Source organism: Corapipo altera, unplaced genomic scaffold (assembly GCF_003945725.1).
Source record: "Corapipo altera isolate COAL_440 unplaced genomic scaffold, ASM394572v1 53, whole genome shotgun sequence".
Taxonomy (NCBI): domain Eukaryota; kingdom Metazoa; phylum Chordata; class Aves; order Passeriformes; family Pipridae; genus Corapipo; species Corapipo altera.
Window position 1 is genome coordinate 6495533 of NW_020884900.1, and position 18925 is coordinate 6514457.

Here is an 18925-nt window from a genome sequence, read left to right on the forward strand (position 1 = left end):
ACGGTGTGGAAACACAGATTAACAGAATCAAAATTCTACTGAAATAAACCACTGGTGTACCCAACACAAGTTGCTAAGGGTCAGTGGCTGAGATGGCCAAATTTCAGGTACAGATGTACCTGTACACGACTTGCAGGTTGGGTCACTCTCAGTGACCTGTGTGCTTGCACTGAGCCCCTGCTGTCTTTTGCCCTGTTAAGAGCCAGCTCGTTCCCTGAAGTCTTGGAGGCACGTGCTGCTGGCCAAGAAGGACCTTGCCTCAACCTTGGGCCATGATGGCAGGTGTCACGCTTCCACCTCTGGTGCTGCCACAGACATTGTGCCCACTGGTGACAGTGAGTGTTTTTACCAAGCTGGGATGCTGTGGATGTTACTTGGAATGGAGGGGCAATAAGCTGTGCCTTCACATATGGAAACAAAATATATGTTTTTGAAGGGCTGGAGACTACTAATGAGACCTCCTGTATTTGTACATTACACAGATGTGTGCTTCTCAAGGAGTAAGTAACAGTCTGGGGAGGCACTCTGTGGGCTCGGCATGTATGGGAAACAGCACACAGAAGAAGGCTGTGGTGTTGGAGAGCAATGATGGCACAGTTGCACAAGTCAGCCTAGTGTCAGAATATTAGAGAATAAACTGCACTACCCCCAACTTTCAGAACTGCAGATAATACGCAGCAATGAAGTTTTATCTGTGCTCAAGTACATATTTTTTATTCAGCTAAAGCTATGTCACAGATGTTCTTCACCAGAATAGATTTTGACTTTGCTAATCCTGTATTAATCTGCTGGTAAAGCTATAGCTGTGTGATTACCAGTGGGCTCCTTGCAGAGAGGAGCTCCTGATTACTGAGGGCACAGTTCCTCCACATCTCCCTTGGCTGAGCTGCAGCTGGGGTTCAGGCTTCTTGTGCCGGGGGAGCACCCCGTGCAGCCCCCGTTTCTGTTCCCGGTACGGTGCTCTGCCAGGAGAGGGAGCTAGGACTCTGGGATTCAGGGGCCTTTCATGTTTGTTCACAAATCATGAAGGTGTTACAGCTGTCCAACACTAACCTAGGCTTTGCTGTGTGGCTGGGTGGATATTCAGGGGGCTCATGATTTTCTATGGAGGCCACCTACTGCAGAGGGGTTCAGCTCCTACCGGAACATGGAGGACTCTCATGCTCTGAACTGTGTTTTGAAGCTCTCAGTCACTTTTTCTGACTGCTTTCCCAGGTGAATTCCAATGGAATATCAGACTTGGTGAAAATGAAACAAAGCCTACAGATTCTGGAATCATGCTGTAGGTTCAAAGTCACTACTGGAGTGGAGAAGGCAACCAATGAGTGCATAGCAAGGCAACAGCTGGGAGGAGGGAAAATTTTTGGTTAAGGCTACCATGTGGCAAACAGATGTCAGACAACATTACTTTTAACCTAGAAACACATCACTCTTCTTCCTCCTACAGTATATGTGTTTCATTTTGAACAAGTAACTGGCAGCTGGAGAAGGTTATTAGAAAATTCTCCGTCTATGTTCCAGCACTTGCAATAGCAGCAGAATTACCTGTTTCCTATTCTGCCCAAGCTTTATGTCTCCTTTCATAGATATTGTTGGCCTCAAGCCAAGTTTTGCTTAAGTTATGTATCAGAAGGGGAATAAGTGGAGCTTCAAGCTTGTTTTAAGTGTAGAAAAGGGAGTTTAAACAAAGCTGGCAGAGATACTGACACAAGTATTATCTAGGTTCTGGATGTGGTTGGGCCTGCTGGGTAAGAAAACAGGAAATAAGTGGGAAAACAACTCTTAAAAAATCGAAAACCAGTCACTTCTACAGGGCTTCACTCTGTGTTCATGAGTCTGTAAGTGCTGATAAAAGAGCATGCATGATATGAAAGTGCCGTGTCATTATCACAGGCCCTTTCACTCTTATTGCTGTTTCAGTTTTCTTTGAGTGACAGAGTCTGGCAGGGGAAGGAGAATAATCCTGTTTCTTCTTTGACTGATGAAATGTGGTCACTGACCAATCTGCCCTCTTTTCCCTGAAGGCAGTGAATAGGGAGTTGTGCTTCCCTCATGTTTCCTACCTGATTTGAAAGTAAGAACAGATTGATTTGTTTGTGACAATTTTGGAGGTTAGAAGAAGAGCTTCTCCAACAGAGCTGGGCTCTGTGAGCCAGGAAGGGGCCAAGCTAGAGAAAATATTGTTGAATAATAACACAGTGTGAGCAGCCACTGGAAATAGTAAATAGTGAGGGAGGCTCCTTCCTAAGAAATGCATTTTATTGGCTCCGTATGAGTCAAAAAAATCCCGTGATCTGTTGCCCTCATCATACGTTACCCTGTGGTCCAAGGGGTTGGCTTTGCTTGCTGGCTACTGGGAGGCACCAGCAGGCACTGCAGAGCACAGGGAAAGAAGCTGCTCCCAGAAGCATGGCAAGTGGCCATCGGGAGCCAGGAGGTGTTTGGTAGCCAGGTCCTCAAGTTTGTAGTTCTTATCACTCCTATCTTTGCAAAGGCTCTACCTGATAAGGATGAATGGTGTGGAGTTTCAAATGCAGGAGCTGTGGTTGTGACTTCCTACCCCTGCACTGGCCAACAAGTTATTATAAAAATAAATACCTCAGTGGCAGCAGCAGCATTCCCAAGGGCCTATTTACTTCCACTGGCACGAACTAATTCCTGCAGAGGAGCTCAAGCCAAATCCTGCAGAGACCAGTGGGAATCTCTCCAGGCTCTTGCAAAGGCAGTTTGCACACTGGAGAAAATGTTGGAGCTTGGACATATTTATTGCCATGTCTGTTAAAACATGTTGTCAGTTAACACCTTTTCTAACACAACGTATATTTCCTAAAGCTGAAGCAAAGTGAGCTTTTTTACCTCCTTTTATTTTTCAAGTAGTTATTCTGATTTATTTCTGAAGTTGCACAACACACTAAATGCTGGTTCATGAAGTGGCCAGGGATCAATTATTACCTTTTCATGCGCAAACCGATCTTAAAGCATCTATCAATCTCTTATAGTCCTATCTACAGAAGATATGCCCAATTTCAGAAAACTGAAAACATATAAAGGAAGCTAAGGCAGGGCAACGTTCACTTCCTTTGGCTTGCTCTCTAGATGTTTGACGAGTGAGTTTATTATCCAGAGGAAGAATGAACAAGCCAATACACCTTTTTCAAGGTTTGTAGGTGCCTTAATGTAACTTGCTCATTTAATTTGGATCTATGTACCTCATGAGAAGGACAGAAGATTTTCATTTTCAAGGCCTTATTTAGCCATAAAACATGTATCACATTAGCTAAGAGCAGGTCTATGAATTTCATTTTATTTGGTGACAGGAGAAATAGCGATGTATATATCACCCTTTCAGTAGCTGGTATTAAAAGGTGCATGTTTCATGGAGAAACAATGTATTACATGTCATAACATCTTTCATGAAATAAAATTCAGGGCATTTGTAGCATACGTATATGAAAAGTACCAGTTCACACTTATTTTAAGAGTATGAGGGCAATATAAACCCCTCTTGTGACTGGAGCTGGTCACACCTGAAAAATTAGGATGGATTTTGCTGGCTCCAATGAAGTCAGTAGGAGATTTTCTATGGCCTCAATGGGGCCAAAAATTCTCCTAGATTTCATACTATTATAGGTATTGTACAATTTAGCCACCAAGGTCATTAAAATGCTATAATCCCTTGTGTGATACATGACGGGGTAAAAGCACTTACAAAGGTATTGCTTTCTAAACTGGTGTAATTATGGTAGTAATTCCCAAAGAAGAAGTATTGCAAATGCATTTCCAGTTCCAATTTCTCATTTTTTTTTGTCAGTGTTCATTACAGTAGTGATATGCTTGTGTCTAAATCTTGTTGATGTCCTTCCAGAGGGCACTAAAAACCCTAAAGTAAGTAAAGAAAAATTTAGTTGGTGATTCTGACTGGCTGCTGAATTGCTGCCTTTTGAGCCATGTCCCTCCGCTCATAATCTATAATGTTTGCTCTTATATTACACAGACTACTTGCTCTTTGTTTATATTAATCCACTTACAGTTTGTCTCCCTTAAAGAGAATTAGGTAAGAAAAGGAAACTGCACCAAATGTGGATTCTTTGAGGCTAACAAGCCTGGGACAGCTGTCGACACTGAGTTGACAGCTCAGTGTCATTTTCAGTCCTTGGGAAATTTGCATCTGAGGCAAACCTGCCCTGTGGGGCAGTGGGGCACTGCTTTTGGTGGGGCTCTGGTGACAGTGCCAGGGGCTCAGGCACCAAAACTCAGGGCAGAGGGTCTACCCCTCCTGGCAGTGCAGAGGGCAGGGTCCTGGCAGCTTCTTAAGGTACCAAAGAAACATACTGAGTCATGAGCCCCCCTTTTCCAGTTTTAAGAAGGGGTTGAGATACAGGTCTCTGAATTATGGCAACAGAGAATTCAAGCTGACATAAACACCACAGTTCTTGCAAGGATTGAGAAGAAGGCTTGACTGTTTCCTGATGGTGATCCTGTCAACAGTGATGAGGTAAATAAAATAATGTTCTTTTTAGGACAAATGAGAAACCTCATCTTATGATCAACATATTTTTAACCTTGAAGTTGCGCCATATTCCTGGACAGCCAGGGATGGGGCACAGAAATGCTAGAGGCTCTGGTATTTTGTTTTTCCCAGGACTTGAAATTAGCCTCCTGTGCTCTATACACGGGTATACATGCATTTCCATCTTGTCTGAAGATGTCTAGCACCTGCATTTCTCTTTGATACATAAAGCCACCTTCATTCCACTGCTTAACTAAGATCTCAGATGTTATTTGAACAAAGAAGTGCTGTTATTTAGGCAAGAAAACCAGGAAAAAGCCCAGGGTATTTATTCTTTTCCTTTGAGTGTGTCAGTTCTTTGACTGATGATGACAGGATTTCTGTCCCTGTTGAGTTGCTAGCTCCTTCACAGGTGCTACCGAATAAATACATCAGTTTGGGAGACAATTTCTTACAACTGCCTGGCAAATTGCAGTGACACAGTCAAATAATTTCTCATATGTTTTTATCAAATAGATACCAGAGTAAAGACTAAATGAAAAATAGCTACTTTGATCAGATAAAAGATCAAAGATCAAAAGAACAGTACTTACTTGGGTTAGATTCGAAATGGTCACTTGGGTTCACTGTGATTTTATATCTCCTCATAAGCCCCCAGAACTACCCAGTCACCAATATAGCACATTACAACAAGGGTGGTGTCTTCTAAGCTAGAAGGAAACCTGCAAATAATAACATTTTGATTAAATACATCCCCTGAAAGCTGGTGGTGTCTCAAATAGATTACCAGTTTGGATTTTCAGAAACCACGCAAATCAGTGTTTCTTAAATATGAAAAATACACAACATTGACATCTCATGATTTCATACACTCTTTTCTAGTAAATAGACCCAGAAATTTGTATTTTTTAACAGAATTTTTTTGATGTTTTCTATATGTGTATAGTACACAAACAGTGTAGTATAACCATGTTTACAACTGTGTTGAAAGTCAACAGTTAACTGTTGGAGAGTGGATATAATATTGAGCTGAGATCCAAAGAGCTGTCATCATGCTCTAGAAGAGATAACAATAATCTGTCTATGACAGATCCAGTTTCTCCACAGTTTTTGGATTTATTTATGGATTTATTTTATTTTTCTTTTTGACTTGTGGTCTTTTGGCTAGTACTGCCAAGAAGCCACCACATTCTAGAGACCAAGATCTCCAATATTTACGCAGAAGACATTGCAGCTCCTTGGTAAATGTGGCAGTTTGTACCAAGGTATAGGAGGCAACTCAGGGCCTGGCCACACAACAAAAATTTAGCAGCTAATGATAGCCATGTGGGTGAAGAGTGCATAAGTCAAGCCCTTTAACTAAGACTTTATGGAACAGAGGACTGCAGTGTGTTTTACTGGTATAAAAGGGCTCAAATCTTACAACTGGCTTTGGTTGCTATATTAACAATTATACTAAAATTACTGCCTAATACATTAAATCATTTTTTCATGATAAATAACCTGACCAGGTCTATGAGAAGGACATAAAACCTGATAGAACAATATAATCTACTGGGACAGCAAAAAGTCTCTGTGATTACTCATGTTTCTACATGAGAAACAAGAAAGTAAGAAAATGTAGTACTTCAAGCATATTCTAAAAGAATCATTGTGCAAAAAAATTCTCTCAATACAGAAATCAAAAGGTTTATAACAGGAGAGGCAGTGCCTGCTCTGCAGTGACAGCTTCATGTTTATTTATTCTGGAAAAAAAAATAAAAAGGAGATACTGAAGTAAAGACAAGATATTTTTATTCCCAGATCAAATAAAGGAACAGAGAGTGTTTTCTCAACAAAGTGATTACTTTAGGGGGAACTAATACAATGAATGTTATTAAATTAAACAACTTTTTAATAGGATTTTAGTGTAAGTAATATTTCTATCAGAAAAAGTGATGCAAGAAAAAACATTTTTTATACAGGTATTCCTCAATAAACATATTCTTGTAAAAACGTCTTCTGTCTAGTATACTTCCTCTGCAGCAAATTATCACTTTGCTTAACAGCTCTGAGAAACATGAATGTCAGGAGCAAAGACGACTATTGTCCTTTCACTAACTGACTGAAATGTTTCCGTTTAAATTAGATTTTAGCTGCTAGTATACATAGAGCTAAGGTAAATGGCTGCTCAGTGCAGACAGCTGGGACAAATCTGCAGCTGGATAGGAGCTGTCTTCAGTGCAGATCTCAACAACTTGCATGTCTCCCTACCATCGTGTGGGAAGCCTTAGGATTAAACCCTTGCAGTGCTGGGCACAAGCTGCAGCTAAGTTAAATTTTTAAAGAAACCATACTTTCTCAGTACATTCACACATATTAGCACTGGCAATCAGAGCTAAGAAATGTTGACATATGGCATCTTTTCCTATTCTGAAATGGACATCCGTATATCAGCACAGTTGAAGACCTACAGCTACATTTTATTATCTGAGCATCTGAGAGGTCTCAAGGGGTAATTACGTATAAAATGACTAAAATATCTTGCCTCAGGTGCAGGGTTCTGGAAAGCCATGCCTTCTCTAAGGGTCATGAGAGTGAGATGAAAAAGCCCGACTGCATCATCTTGTATTGTTCCCTCCAGTGCCTTTGCTAGTAATTTATCAAATCTGTATTTATCTTAGCATTTATATATGGCTCCCATTGCACCACTTTGCAATATTCAATGCCTTTATTCTCACAAGGGCCCTATCTGGTATATTCTGCATCGCATGTGATGCAGTCTTGAAGAGAAGGATCACAGCAACAGAAAATGACAGGAATGTAGTCCCTTTTACTTATTTGCTACCTCAGTCTCTAAATTGTGGTTTAATACTCACTTGTAGAGTTTCCATCTCTCATGTGGGAAATATGAAATGAGTAGGAGAGAAGGAGGAAACAGTTGGTTTGGAGACATGAGGGGTTCAGAGTTGTCCTCTATTTTCTGCGACTTTCTTTCAAAACATTCAGGATTTTCCAGGAACTAGAGAATTTCCAGAACATATCACTGCAATTATTTGGTCAAGATCTATACCTTTTATTGTTTGGGAGGTTTGACTGCGAAATGAACATGTGTTTTTTGTGCTGAATTATAATTTTCTTTTCTTAAGGTACTTGTTGAAGTAAGACCTGCATGTTCTAACCCTAATTTTTAAAAAAATTATTTTAATTTCTCAATAAAAATCCAAAAAAACCCCCAACAAAATCCCACCAGAAAGCAAACAAACAAAAAACCACAACAGAAAACCCTAAACAAACAAACAGAAAATCCATCCCCTAACCCCTTTATTTCTCTTTGTATTGGGTAGTTTTTAAATCTTTTAATCCTTGCTATGACCAAACATTACCAGTCCCAAGTGCTAAAATGCCATCTTCAGTGACCACATGTAAAGGTACTAGGCATCTCTTTTCCAACCCAGCTATTCTCTGGGACAGGTGATTTTGAATCTCTGTGTTTTCCGAAATACAGGATAACCCCAGAGAGAGGCTATTTGGGTTGGGTGCAGAACCAAGGGCAAATTGCTGGGCAAGCCAGTGTCTGCCTGTTTTCTTTATAACTCTTCCCAGGAGGGAAGCACAACACCTTCTGTTGGCTACTGATGCTCAATCTGAATTTGAAGAATCACGGATGGACAGACCTGAGTGTCACATTGAAAAAGAGGGCTCTAGAACTCTGCTGCTCTAGGAGACTCTAAATGGTAAAAGCATCATCCAAGAATAATGGAGGATATATTTGGTACAGAAAATATATTTCTGGTGGGCCTAGGCTCACTTAATCATTAACCTTAGAATTGCCCAAGTTTTTGTTACCAAAGCACTCTGTCTTCAGTTGCAGCAAGTACAGGAAATGGCAGAACCTACTGTCAGAAACCACCCGCTCTGACTTGAGTGGCTTATCAGTCACTTGAACAAGCTATCAGCCAAGTACAGTGGGATAATAAAACAGATTATGAGAAAGTCTGCTAGGACTCTTTCAAAAACTTAGAAAGCTACCTACAAATATGGAAAAGGAGGTGCAGGCACTGGCACTTTAACTCTCAAACAGCCATTCTTTCCCTGTTGATTTGATGGTAATACAAGTTTTGAATAATACATTGAAAAGACAGTGATCTTGAGGACTTGTTACAGACATTTTCTCAACAGTCCTAATGCAGGCTGGAGGCTGGAGGCTTTGGCTACAGGCTAATTGTTGATTCTTGTTTACCCTCTGGGCACTTTTCACAGTTCTGGCAGTAGAAAATAGCCTTGAAGTGTTCGTAAAATATGGAATATATTTGCATTGTAGCAAATGAGAAACGAGCCCCAAAGTCTTTAATACTGACGTTGGTATGAATGTAAATTTAATAGACCTGCAGTTTTTCCTTAACAGCCTCCATACTTTCTCTTTGTGAGTCACAAGAGAAAACAATCATTGGATAGAAAACATTTTTACCTTAGAACCATGCAAAGAGGTATTATCATTCTATGGGAAGAAAAAGCATAAATTCAGTGTTATTTTCCATTTATTTTTTATTTTACTTTTTACACATAACAATATAAGCCTTCCCATTACTCCTGTTATTAACATACGGAAATGTTCAACAATGAAATTGGCTCCAGTGATGAGTCTCTCTGACTTGTTTTAAACCAAGAATGTTAATGCCAAGACTGCCAAGCTCTATTGTTCTTTCACTTATGAATGCATAATGAAAATTTCTAGGGATACTGAACTGCCTCTGACTACATATTTTGAGATGAGATGAGATGAGATGAGATGAGGAGGACAAGTGCTGATCTGACTTAAACGGTCCCCTTTGCAGACTTTGTATTAAGGGGTTTGCAATGCACATAAATACTTTTATTATAAATAAACGCACCAAAATGTATTGAAAAAATCTCTAATACTACATATCCATTTCACATCTTGCATCTTATTTGAACTCGAATTTAATCATGGCAAGTGAAACTGGATAAAACACTTCTCACTAGCTTTGTAGTTTCAGATAGATTATATAATTTACTTTGCTGGAATTTTCTCACAGACAAACTTGAAGGAAATAAACCTGCTAAAAAATATAGATTGCCAAATAGTCAGTGTAAGTTTCTTCATGCTAGGTAAAGAATGAACCCTTATTGGTCTTAAGGGCAGGTCTTTTCCAGTCTCATTTTCGAAGTCCATTCCTCAATCTAGACAAATAATCATAAAAATAAATAAAAAATTGTATTTAAAGTTTGTGAATTTCCTGTTTTTAAAACATGCAAGTAGTTTAGCCTTGTCACTACTTCAAGATGCTTGAAAGCTGAGCTATAAAGGAAACTAGGCACCCAATCTACAATGGAAATATATAAGATGATGAAATAGATTTAATTGGTTACAGTAAATCATAACATTAATGCTTGTGCATGATACTTCACCTTAGCACCAGATTAAATAAAACCCATCTGAAGTTGAAAAACATATGCTCTAAACCCTCCAAGTTTGAAAATAGAGCTGTTCAAGCCATTTACTGTGAGATCTGTAAGCATACTAAGCACATTTGACATTTGGTTTCAGTACAGATGAAATATGGATGAAATATTCTTAAAAATTTTAGTCTAGAATTTAATATAGTATTTGCAGGACTAATGGACCTTTATAGATTAGCATGTTTGCTGCAGTTTTGAAAAGGCATTGAAGAGAACATCTATTTTCTGGGATGAAGAAACATAACCAATTTCACAAAACCCTTTTATCACAACATCAATCCAGCAGAAAACACAAATATCACACAGAGAAATAATTAAAAAGCATATGAGCTGTGAATACTACCAACTTAAAAAAATTGCAAAGACTCAGTAACTTTATTAGATACATCTATTTTGTCTGAATTTTCTACCTGGAACTCCTATTTTTCCTTTGAAATCACCTATCACGAAAACAAACTAAAATGATAAAACAGGTCCTCATTTGTTTAAAACCCTTTGCAGGTTCCTCAGGAAGTTTTTTATTCTGTTCTGCTTTTTTTTTTTTTTTCTGACCATGAATACAAGTTAATTAGCCAAAATTTTGGATGCAATAGAAGCTTCTGTCACATGGAATGGAAAGGAAAAAAAAACCTCTAACCTGGAGTGTCTCTGTTACTTAATGTTTGGTCAGGATATTGTTCCTAAAGTTCACCAACATGAAAATGAAACCATCTTTTTGGGAACTTCAAAGTGTGAGCAATAAAGGAGTTTCATACAATTTTCCAATTGCCTTTTGAAGGACAAGAAAAGAGTGTTCACTTATTTCTGATATTAACTGTCTCTTCAAAAGCACAGAAGACATTTTTTCAAGCAAGCGTTGCATATATAACTCTGAAAAAGACAATTAATTTGTCAACCTAAGAATGTAGCAAAGAAAGAGATACTAAAATATATGTATAACTACAACAAGCCATAGAAAGGTTGTAGAAGTGCAGGCACTATTACATAACATGCAAGGTCAGGAGAAAGATAATCCAGAATTCCCAGTTGTACTAAATCTACAGACTCAAATGAGAGAACAAAGTAAGAAGCAAAGTCTCCAGAACCAGACTGGAGTGAAACAGAAAATTTCATCACTCCTAAGCTTGTGTTTGGAAGGGCCAGGAACGTGTACTGGTGCCTCCGAGCTCCTCTGGAGCACGCTCCAAGAGCAGTTATATTTGGGCACAGAGAAGGTAAGTCCAGCCTCTAACCATGTAGGCTCTGGCAGTGTTTCTGGTCTCTGGACTCTCCTGGGAGCCACACATCCATTCCTCTCCTTGCTGCAAATCTGAGTGAGTTATTAAATCATGCAAAGATTTATTCTCTTCCCCCTTATTATCAGTGTGTGACTACACACTACCAAACACACAGAGAGAGAAACAAAGACCACACAAACCTCGTGGAGGAGGTTTTCAGCTACAGTGAAAGAACCAAAGCCCGTGGAGAGTCTTAGAACATAAGTCTGCACGTGCACATATTGATTATGAGGAAACACTCAACTGACAGCCATGTTCTTCGACGAAGCAGGCATCTTTTGGGTTTGCACTTCCTCCAAGGGACACTGAATACCTGGGTCCCTTGTAGTGGGACTGACTTCCTGGAACAGCCTCTTTCCAAAGTTTTGAATGATTGGATGTGGCCAAGACAGCATTGCTATTTAGTAAACTTTGCTAAAGGAGGTTGTTAAATAGCCACAGAAAAAAGAGTTAAAGAATTGTTTCTAATTTTCACTAGAAATAGAGAAGTTTCTTTACAATATTTCAGAAAAGGGGAATCTTCTCCAGCAGAAAGGGAGTGGGAAATGGGCAGCAAGGACAGAATCACAACAGCTGACTGTCTGTGCAATTTATGGCATGATTTTTCAGAGAGAAGTGCCCCATCTGTGCAGACTAAAGAAGCTGCCAGAAGCAGAAACAGGCAAGGGTTTTTTATATACTTGGAGGTGCTGGTGACATTTCCCACTTGAAGCTAAAGGTGTGGTAGAAGGTGCAAAAGGAGTGGTAGAAGTATTGCCTGACCTGATAGTTTCAACAAAACTAGGACCAGGGTCACCTAGGTCATCTACATTTTTACTGCAACTGGGCATTTGTTTTTAGCATGTTCTGCTAGTCCATACTGCAAATTTCCATACGTGCTTCCCCCTATGCAAATGCCAGCCTATTTCCCCACATATGAGTGGGGAATTTGCACTCTGACTTGTGTGTAGGAGACATACCATAAAGTGGATGAGTTTTGTCTTTGGCAATGCAGCAGAGCTTTTAACATGTGGTTCACTTACTAGCCTGACACCAGCTGTTGTTATCCTTTATCCTAAAAATATGATATATTTTCCTACTGTCTTGCTGGGTATGACAGAAAAGGAAATTACTGAGATTTTGCCTTCAAAATCTCAATAGTTTAAAGGAGTAAATGGAAAATAATTACATGAAACAAAAGGAAAATCCAAAGCAAACCCTATAATTGTTTACTCCCACCCAAATAGCATTATTGGCATTTGGAATTTTCTCCTATCATCAGGAGAGCACCTGGATTTTCCTTTCCATTGTAAAATTTAATCATCTATAGATTTTACACACTCAGAGCAGAAATAACTGCCTCTATTCCCTTGCAAATACTCTATAGTAATTAGAAATGATCTGACAACACAGTAACATGATGGCAGTTTCCCAGTGAAATCAAAGATGGGAAGTGCTGGGAGAGTTTGGGGTGGGGACCCAGCTTGTGAATGCTGTGACCACACTGGGTTGACAGGACCCACAGAGCATCAATTGTGGGATGAGGCAGAGCGAGAGGGAAAGGTGGCTCTGAGCTGGGTCAGAGGTGGGAGCTGGGGTCCTTCTGTACATGTGTGACAGATACTGCACTCAGCCAAAGTCATGATGCTGGAAATGAAGGCGATGTTGGCCATATAACTTCTTTTTTGGGTACCACCAGCCACAGAGTCAAACCAAGAAAATCCATGTGGCTGGATAAGCTTTGGGCGAGTCAGAATGGTTATCATGCCAAGAGATCATATTGTGGTAGTGCCCTTGTTTTAGGAAGACAGTGGTTTCCGTCTGAGTCGCTCAAACATTGAAATATGTGTTTGACTTTAAGCGTGGGACTAAAACCCTCTAAAAGAGTTTGGGACACAGAACAGTTATCATGAGCAGTCCTACTTAAAACCAGAGTAAACTTAGAGCAAAAATATTCATAGCTTTTAATAAATGCAAGTTATGAGACCCCACAGAACTACAGGAATTGTGTCTGGCCAGATGTGTTTGTGCAGTCATGTTATAAGGAAGGTCTAAATTTAGACAAGAGTAAACATAAACATAAACAATATGTAGCAAATTTTTATAGCAAGCTTATTTATATATGCCATGCTTTTGTCTCAGCATCCTGATCCCATAAAATCATAGAACTGTTTAGTTTGTATCCCAAATTGTCAATCTGGGTACTACTGGTTTTTTTGTTCTCTACTGGAAGCATTTCATTTTCAGGAGGTGCTGAAAGAGATCTATTCAAATTTATCTTCTGCTGGGCATCCATAAAATAGGAGACTTCAGCTATGGAAAGGGTGAGTCTATTCTTATTACTTCATTGCACAGACCAGTTCAAATACACATCAGAAATGAGGAGTTCTGCAATCAGGAGGTATATGTGCATGCCAGCATCATGCATGTCATCATGCATGTAGAAATCCAGATTTAGTCTTCCAGAATTATAAACCTGACTTTAAGAAAACCTGGCTTTAAGAAACACATATTATCTTCTTTGAGAAACAGATATTTGCCTTGACTATAACAACCCATACAGAAACTGAGATCTTAGAGAGGGAATGCTGCATAGGTGGAAAGAAAGAAAAAACCAAGGCCCAGTTAAAATTATCTTGATACCCAAAAAATGAAAGGAAGAACTGGAAAAAACAGCACTATCTATACTGTAAATATTCTGGATTTTTACTGGAAGGAAAAAAAAAGAAGAGGGTTAAAAGGCTCTTCTGTAGATATATGTAGGAAGTTGAAGCTTTTGATTTGATCAGTTACTGGCATGATGCCACAAGTGACAAGATTCTTCAATAAGTTAGATTATCCACCACTAAAATCCTGATATATAGGGTTATTTAGATCCAGAGTCTTGCTGAAACCAAAGGAATTTAGGAACCAATCCTTAATTCAGTTTAGATTTACAACGTAGGACTCTCTGTAGAGCTGAGAATAAATCCTGCAGACAGGTAGTTCTGGCACTGTTCCAGCTCTTATAAAAGCTGTGATATCTTTTCTGAGAGGTCCAGAAACCTGGGCAGTTTCTGAAAGTTCATCGTTTTGAAGATACCTACTGCAGCCACAAATGCCCCTGCTTCTCAAACCCCATTGAAAGAACAGCGCCTCTTAAAAACAGTCTGCTGATAATAAAACCTCATCTTAAATGGGGATTTAGCTATAAAGTACAGAAATGGTTTGAACATTCACAGCTTTTACTATCTCCTTCTACATGCCCAGTACATACGGTTCCATGATGTACCTCTTCCTACATGTACAACAAATGATGTACTCTGTTGCTTAAAACTCACTGTCTGTGTGCTTGCCTTTGTTATGAAATTTTATTGTGTTTGGACTTGGCATAATGATGACCATAACTGACCTGTCAGTGTAGATCAGAACAAATCATATTCAGCATGGCAGGTAATTGTGATTAAACCTTGGCCCTATTTCATAATAAGAACAAGCATCTCAAGACCTGGCTTGGAAGGGTCCTAATGATCAGACCTCCATTTTCAGAGGCACAGAAATTTTGTCAATATAAGACAATGAAAGGGAGACAAGAATTTTAAAAATCAAAGGGATTAACATGATGTATATACTGCAGACTGCAGTTTCATATTTGAGAAATACAGCAATCTGCAGCGTTTTTACAGAGGCATACAGGAGATTTTTAAGGTAATCAATGGGAAAGGCTGATATAACTTTCTTTCAGAACATCATCCCGTACCTTTAAAATCACTGTTGGAACAAGCCACTGTTTTCATGCTGTTCTCTGCCAAAATGCCAAGTGTGTCCTATTATCTGAAAGAGTGTGTGGTGCTATTTCACAAATCAAAGCAGGTATTCAAAACCAGACACATAACAAGTGAAAATTAGAATGGAGCAGGATCTAAATATGGCTCAGAATCATTTTAAGATCAGAGTATTTTATTCTTTTGGAAGGTGTTTGTTGGTGCTTGTTTTCTGTGCAACATGATATTCTCAGGTATGGCTCAGGAGAGAACATTGTCACATATAGGGACGAATGGATCCACGGGTCAGTTCACTAGGTATTGATCATGTCTCCTGGGAATATGCAAGGAAAGAAAAGAAGGATTTTTCCCTTTTAAATCTGTGTTAGGAATTATGCAGCCTTCTGGTAGAGTCCCTAGCTGGCTGTATGTGCTGCTTTGTTTCCTAGAGGGAGAGGGATATAAAAAGTGGAGATAACGAAACCTAACTAGAAGGGTAGGCCTCTTGAAAGTATTCATTGTCTGGGGAAAGAAGGAGGAAGGAACTCACCTGACCTTGACCACCCAAGCTTTTAACACTCAAAAAGACTTTCAAAGCTTTCTGAGGGAGATTTATAGCTGTGAAAGAATGCTGGAATTACATTGCGACAGGAGGAATATAATTCGCCTTGACTTACTCCCCTCCCCCTGAAATCACCCAAGTCACTTCTGCATTTTTAGGAATTTGAATACATCATTTTAGAAACTGATTGGCAGAATCAAAGGAATTCCTGGCTTAACACCCTCACACAGTCTCTTCCTCTAAATTTATAGCACTTCTCCTGCTTTGGCTTCCTTTGCTGTGAGAATCAGCCTCCACCTCCCATCTATTTGTGCCCTCTGTGACAAAATGAACCTATCACTCAGGATCTGGGGCTGCTGCAAGTAACGCATTACAGCCATAGTGAGTTCCTAAAAGCACTTTTCTTGCTGATAAAGGTAGCTCTTGTGGGCAGGCCACAGTTCTCAGCCTTCTGGGCTCTTGTTACCAGTAGCAGTCCAGTGTGGATGGCTCCTTACCAAACTATTGCAATATTATTGCTGACTGTGTCTCCAGAAAGTCCACATAGGGTTGGAGACCCACTGTGCTGCACACTCAAAATTCATAATGTCTAAATTTTGTATGATACTATTATTGTGCTAATATGTCCATACAGCAATAACCAACAATATCTGCTTCCAGAAGCGGTGAGAGAATGACTCCAGTTTAACCCCCTGTTCAGACATCCAAGAGAAACTGTTTTTGTCAAAGACTTTTTGAATAGTGGGGAACATAAAAACAAAGCTCCTTGAATTCTCAGGATCTAAGGATGCTGTTTCTGTTTTAACTTACGCAAACACAGGATTGTCCTGGTGGCAAAAAGTGGGTGTTTTTTTATTCATATTGTATTTGAACACTTCCAGGGTCTTTGGACTTTTAGTGCCTAAGGGTACTAAAGTGATTCAGCGCCTCAGAGAATGTATCTCTAATAGTTTCTTCCAGTTAGAAAAGTGGAAAAACCAGAAGAAAGTCTTTTTTTTTTACACTTCTTTTCATGCATCAAGAAAATGATTAGAGGTTGGGGCAGCTTCTGGCAGGTGCAACTCCCAAAGGGGTCCTGTGCTACTTATCTCCGTGGCAGACGATGTGTCAGATACCACATGTAACTCCTCCACAGAGTCCCAGCCTGTCTTACTGTGCTCCTGCCCAAAGAGATGTTTTGGAGTGCTGGGATCTCTGAATCTGCTTTCAAGTTCTAAACTGAAAGTACAAATAATCATGACAAGCTACAGGGATGTGATCTCTTCCCTTCTCTCTTTTCTCTCTGCTACAATGTATTTTAATGAATGTTCTGGAGCAGATGAGTGGAAAAACCCTGAATATAAGCCTGTATGAAATGCAGGAACTGGGATCTGAACTTTGCTACTGACCTCTACATTTAAAATATCAAAATCACAGGTATGACTGTGTTCCCTGATTTTTGGAAAAAATTGAACCAATTTGTTTGCAAACTTTACCTCTAGGATCTGCCTGAATTATTTTATTCATTACGTTTCTTCTTTACAGTCAGTATTAATTTCATAAGTCAATAACATATGGGATGTACCAATACACTCAAGTAAAGATGACACATTCATAACTCATGCAGCTGTTTTTTCACACCTGAGAAGGAACACAATGCTCCGTATCATGCTCATCCACAGCTGTACCACATAAATAAAAAAGGTAGATTGCACAGAAAAAGCAAACAATGCCTTAAAAGAAAATTCAGCTGTCTAACTGCACATTGCTGCACTCTTAGGAAAGCTGAGAGTCTAAGCACAGTTGTGAGAAGTTGTTCTTTTCAGATTAACTCTTTCTCAGGGAACGCTGCGCTGCTGGCTGTAAGCTGTGTGATTCGAAATGAAATGTGAAAGCACCAGGAGCAGAAAATGGTGTGCCCTGGGCAGGGAGTGTGCTGTGTCCTCTGGCCTCAGAGATTTTTAGACCAGGAGAAAAGGGCTGCAGATTTTGCTGCACAGATTTTGTACTTTACTAAGGCTCATTTGTGTCTTCAAGACCCAGCTGCAGCTCTCTAGGGGAACTCAAAGAGCTGAGACCCATCCTCCCACAGCCTCTGTTTCCAGACCAAAGCAAAATTGCCCTTTTACCATCAGCCACTTCTGAATGACACCAAAGCCTTGCCATGTCTCCCCTCCTTCTGGCATCCCTTTCTCATCAGGCAATGCTCAGACGCAGGAGCCTTTGCTCACCTGACAGCATCCATCCTTGCTGTATCCATGGCTGGCACAGCCAGGTGCCCGAGCATCCCTGGGGTGGCAGCAGTTCTGCTGCGAGCAGGTGGGCACAGAGGGGACAGTGGCCCTGGACCTCAGCCCCCTCCCAGCTCCAGATTTTCAACAAGGCTCAGACAGTCTCCCCTTAATATCATCATCTGGTTCATATTTTACTCCATCTTCCTCATGCTGTTTATTTGCAAGGGCAGTAGCCACAGAGCAAATTTTAAGTATTTTGTTCAAAATGCTTGAACATGTCAAGATTTTTTAAAATGGTTTCCGCTTGTTTCATTTTTTTGCCAGCACTATTCAACTTAAAAAAAGATCAACTGTAGAAAGAAAGAAAGAAAAAAAGAAAAAAAAAAATCTGTCTTTTAAAATGTCTGCCAATTCTGGGACTTTGGAAGAGAAAGAAATAGCCACTGTTTCTATTAAATCTAGCCAGGGCCAAAGCTGTATGTTCCTGCAGCAATTATGGTAATAAATGCCCCAATCCCAGAGAAGCACTGGCCTTTGTTGACCATGTTTGTAAGCAAATAAAGTAGCAAACAAAGCACAGTAATGATCACAGTCCCATAGGAACACCCAGAAGGGAATAGGTATTTGACAAATAGATTGGGAGGCAGCTGAAATTCGCTTTTTTCCAAACTTTTTTTGGGTCTAACACAATAACGGAGGCAAAAATCACTGCTAGTAAAATTCATCTACTTGAGGGAAAAGAAAATGTTTATGAAACTCCTTCCTGTTTCTTGTTCCCTGCTGTCTGTTACAATCTATTGCAGGACTGTGACAGCATTTAGGAGTTTAATGCCCATGGAATAGAAAGTTGTCACAGGTTGATGGGCTCCTGCTGCTAGATAGTGTCCACATCATTAATCATGGACACTTATCTCCTTCGCCTCACAGGAGAGCCAAAGTGACACTTGCTCACTGTACAGAGGAGGACACCAAAAACTATAATCTACGAGCGGTAAATTTACCATGAGATTGTGACAAGGATCTCAGACAAACACAGGCTGCCTTGCAGCTCAGGAGCACATTTATCACCCAGTGAGGATGACTCCAGCTGACCTCTGGCCTTTCCTACACATCCCTGCTCATAGGGTTCAGCGTGGTCCCCTGATTGCCCATGTACCAGCATCTCAGTTTGCAGTTTG

The 18925-nt window shown here is 40.0% G+C and overlaps 1 long non-coding RNA gene across 2 annotated transcripts in view; it reads right to left on the minus strand.

Moving 5' to 3' along the window:
• Nucleotides 1-479: 479 nt before the first annotated feature.
• The window catches only part of LOC113950169, a 118174-nt gene continuing 99728 nt past the window's right edge, over nt 480-18925 (minus strand). Inside the window, exons 2-4 of one of the 2 annotated variants that reach the window (XR_003528683.1) lie at nt 7369-7511; nt 5104-5232; nt 480-567 (exon numbers count right to left, since the gene is read on the minus strand). This is a non-coding gene — a long non-coding RNA (uncharacterized LOC113950169). Of the gene's footprint in view, nt 568-2709; nt 2776-5103; nt 5233-7368; nt 7512-18925 lie in introns of those variants that run through there. The other variant, XR_003528684.1, reaches the window with a different exon arrangement.